The sequence below is a fragment of the Mus caroli genome, chromosome 1 (assembly GCF_900094665.2).
Source record: "Mus caroli chromosome 1, CAROLI_EIJ_v1.1, whole genome shotgun sequence".
In the NCBI taxonomy this organism is placed as follows: Eukaryota; Metazoa; Chordata; class Mammalia; order Rodentia; family Muridae; genus Mus; species Mus caroli.
Genome location: NC_034570.1, coordinates 63,385,200 through 63,388,745, shown reverse-complemented (window position 1 = coordinate 63,388,745; position 3,546 = coordinate 63,385,200).

Below are 3,546 nucleotides of genomic sequence, written 5' to 3'. Positions count from 1 at the left end.
TTCTGCTTCCCTAACTAATGCAGTCTCAGGTCCCGCGCGCAATTGGATTGGAGCAGAAGCTGTGTTCCACTCACCAGAAGTCTTAAGATCCTGTCGGGTGTTGTGGGTAGCTGGCGAGTGTCAGCCGACCCTGCGCCCTAGCTACCCCGGTGCTTTTCTGACTGGAAGAGGATGTAAGATTTCTTATGGCAACTCAGGATACCATCTCCAGTCAAAAAGTATAGACAGTGTTTAGTACTCTACAGGGATGGCTCCTTGAGACTTGGCTTAGAACAAATAGAAAGACTTCAAAAGCCAGAATATCCTTGGGACAATGTTGAGAAAATAGTCTGAAGAGTGATGTCGGTGGGAAAGGGATCTGTGAGTGCAGAGACAGTGCGGAGTGATTCTATTTTCTAGAGGTGACCACAGCATCATTTTCTTGCCATGAGCTATTCTAGACTTAGGATGCTCCTATCAAAAGGTAAAGTCTGGCTGTTCTTCTACTGAACCCAGGCTGTATCAGTAGGTGTTTGTTTGAAAGGAATGCAGCAGAGCTGACAGTACAGGAATTGTGAGTTGAAGTTACCAGTTAATCTACTGAAAAAAAAAGAGGCATAGTATGCTAATTAGACCTAGTGAGTGGCAGTTGCTAAATGCCCCATATCTTTAGAAAAAAAAAATGACAGGAGTCAAAGGTTGGATAAAGAAATCCCACATAAATACATGGGCTGACTACATTCCATTCTCTAGACACAATAGGGAAACTTAAAAGTAATGCTAAGCCACATGACCCAGACACTTCATGTTACAGTGTTCCCTCTTTACATTGCACAGGTGTCTTAACATTGGGGGGGGGGAGCAATGGCTTTTCTGTAGTTCCTCTAGTAAAGAGGGAAAGTGATGGAGCCTGCTCCAATTACCAGGACAAAAATGGACCCTGCAACACAACAGGGCTCAAAGGTGATGTAAATGATAGTGATGGAGGAAAATCCTTTCAGTGGGAAGACTGTGAGTTGGACATTTGGTGTTCAGTTCAACTAGATTGATCTAATCACTGCTACAACTGAGCTGCTAAGTACCTGATAGTTAACAGCAGAGATCAGCACAGCACAGCACAGCCACAAGGGACAGGACAGCCAGTTTGGGGCTGGTTTACAGCACTAGATTCCTCTTTTTCTGGGGAGTATGTGTTGTCTGTGAAGGAGGGGAGCATGAATTGGTAGCTGGTAGCAAAGGCAGAAGATGTTAAGGTCTAATTTTACCCTAAGGAACTGTGTGCAGGGATATTGCTAAGATTTTTCTTTGGTTTTATTTTGTTCCACACTTTGTCTTGCGCTTGTTTTGTCTGTCTTTGTCCTTTACATTTTTCTCTTTCAAGGGAGAAAGGACCGCAACTTGTTCTGGGGTGGGAAAAACAACCTGGGGAGAGATGCACCTGAGGGAAGACACAAGCAAATCTAAATGTTGCAAAAGGTGGTGTTATTGAATGTTTTCCAGGCAGCTCTTCAGATCCTCTCAGCTTCGTATCCAGGCACTTGAAGGCCATCAATCAGCCATCAGACAAATGCAAATAGACAACACTTTATGCCACATCCACATAGATGGCCCTTAAACACATACTTGAGACACCGGGCAGGGGAATGTGGAGAGTTACAAGTACACTTGGAAATGGGTGTACTTTTGCCCAATGGACGACTACCACAGGTATATAAATGCTTCATATGGCTTCCCAGAAGGTTCTATAGTAACTAGCAACTATAATGCTCATCAAACTGATAATACATCCACTTTTGACCTTCTTACCTTCCTCCCATCTCCCCAGCTCTCCATTCTTACTTCCTGGGATAACACTCCAGTTGAGGACTTACCCATAAACCTAGGTTTCAAGGTCTGTTAGAGGGTGATACCGGATATTGCACTAGGCATATTCACAGATTTATAATTCCTTGGGAGAATAGATCAGGAAGTGGAAAATCAAAACAGAGGGTCTCGTTGTTTAGCCAAGCCTCTCCTAGATCTTGGAACTCTCCTGCATCAGATATTAAGATTACAGTTCTATACCCTCTTTCTTGGACAACATTTTTAAACAATGTATATATTGTTGGAAGTATTTTCCAAGGCCAGGTGGTAATGGCACACACCTTTAGTCCCAGCATTCAAGATCTGTGTGGGAGGGCAGAGGCTAAGACATTTGGATCTCTGAGTTCAAGGTCAGCCTGGTCTACAAAGTGGTTTTCAGGGCTACACACACACACACACACACACACACACACACACACACACACTGTCTCAACAAACCAAAAAAAAAAAGAGGAGGGAGGGAGGGGAAGAAGAAGGGAGGGATGGGGGAGGAGGGAGGGAAGAAGAAGGAAGGGAGGAAAGAAGGAAGGAAGGAAGGAAGGAAGGAAGGAAGGAAGGAAGGAAGGAAGGAAGGAAGGAAAGGAGGGGAAAGAGGGAAAGGAGGAAAGGAAAGGAAAGGAAAGGAAAGGAAAGGAAAGGAAAGGAAAGGAAAGGAAAGGAAAGGAAAGGAAAGGAAAGGAATTATTTTTCTAGGAAGATTTTCCAATTCATCGTTATGGGTTCACTTTCATTAGAAATATATAAATTATCCATTTTCCCTCATGCTCACTACTGTTCAGCAGCATTTTCTTATTGATTTATACTTGGAAATGTACTTTTTTTCAAAATTTGGATTTTCCATATTTTAGGTTTCTACATAAAAATAAGCATGACAATTAAACATGAATGTTATTTAGTAAGCATATGCTAATTATTCCCTTGTTTATATTTACAGAAATTTGTATATTTTTGTCATCGTTATAACCATTTCATGTAATTTCATGTATAGTTAGGAAAAACCTCATTCTCTCTTCCATAGTGAGTACCTCTTTCCAATGTTCTATTTCCCTTTGAATTTTGCTCATATTTTTAACTTACTAAAGCTTTTTAATTTTAAAAAAATTTATGTGATGTGCTCTTTGAAACTTTTCTACATGTATACAATATGTTTAGTTTGCATCCATGATCCTAATCTCTTGCCTCATTCTACAGATTCTTGTCATATTCCCTTCCTCCTACTAAATATGTTTAGTGTTATCTTTATGTATTTGCATGTGGCCATGAGTATCTTCACAAAGCACTAAGGTCTTCACAATCTATACTACAGGGTCACTCTCAGCCAACTCTTAAGGAGAATGATTGGGGAGTGGTGTTGCACACCTTTAATTTCAGCACTTGGAGGCAGAGGCAGGCAGATCTCTGTGAGTTGGAGGCCAGCCTGGTCTACAAAGCAACTTCCAGGACAACCAGGGCCACACAAAGAAACCCAGTGTGTAAAAAAAAAAAAACTTAATTAATTAATTAATTAATTAATTAATTAATGGATGATTCCCAGTTACCAGAATCTAGCCTGATAAAGGCCAATTAATATATGTTGGTAGCTAGAAGAAGTAACTTTTTTTTTTTTTTTTTTTTTTTTTTTATATTTTTATTACATAATTTCCTCAATTACATTTCCAATACTATCCCAAAAGTCCCCCATAGCGCCCCCCACTTCCCTACCCA